The sequence below is a fragment of the Scylla paramamosain genome, chromosome 20 (genome assembly GCF_035594125.1).
Source record: "Scylla paramamosain isolate STU-SP2022 chromosome 20, ASM3559412v1, whole genome shotgun sequence".
NCBI classification, from domain to species: domain Eukaryota; kingdom Metazoa; phylum Arthropoda; class Malacostraca; order Decapoda; family Portunidae; genus Scylla; species Scylla paramamosain.
The window spans coordinates 4,505,384-4,506,381 of record NC_087170.1 but is presented as its reverse complement, the minus strand read 5'-3'; positions in this window follow the sequence as shown (position 1 = coordinate 4,506,381).

The window sequence follows — 998 nt, the reverse complement described above, 5'->3', positions numbered from 1 at the left end:
TTATTCCATGGTTAGCTAACCCTCACACACACACACACACACACAGACGCACACACACACACACACACACACACACGTTCATGACCCCAGGGCCTCAGATATCAACCTATAGGTTTGTGTCAGGTCTCCTTCCATTAGCGATGTAGATAACGACGCCAGCCTCAGAACAGCGAGGCACACGACGCTGCTAAGTCACCCACACATGTACTCACACGTGTATATATATATATATATATATATATATATATATATATATATATATATATATATATATATATATATATATATATATATATATATATATATATATATATACAGGCTACCTCATACACACAGCATGCTCATGTGCTCGCCTGTAGGGCTGCTACATATACACATTCGTAACACTACATTGAAACAGATAGCCGAAAGCATTGGATGTCATTACAACTTTAGCTACACTGGGCCATATACTTTAGGTAACGAATGCAAATACCATCCAGTGTGAGCTTTATTAACAAAATGGTTAATATGAGATAATAATATGCAAAGAGTATGATAATAAAGTACGATATCAAGTCTTCGTGATTTATTGTACGTCCGAACTTTGACGTGAGGCCATGGGAAGTTATATCATCAGAGAAGCAGGCTGTTGTATTTTCAATTTTCCCATAGTAATTTCCCACATCGCTCAGCTTTTCAAAATTTCAAATTGCACAGGATCCTTCACAAATAGGTATAAAACAGCTATTATCAATTGTTATTTTTGGTTGTAATAGATTTCATTTGCTATTTCATGTTTATGGTAAAATAATTTCATTAAGATAGATATGTCTGTAAATATTGGCGGCTCTGCAAAGTAGTGGGGCCTTGGAAACAAAATAAATATAAATTATGTAGATCAGCTGTAGTGCGGAATCATGCGTCATTATTTAACCTGATCTTTATGGCAGCAACATTACCAAGAAAGTGAAAACACACTGCTTCACCGTGGGCCGCTGCTGATACCTCCACCCCGA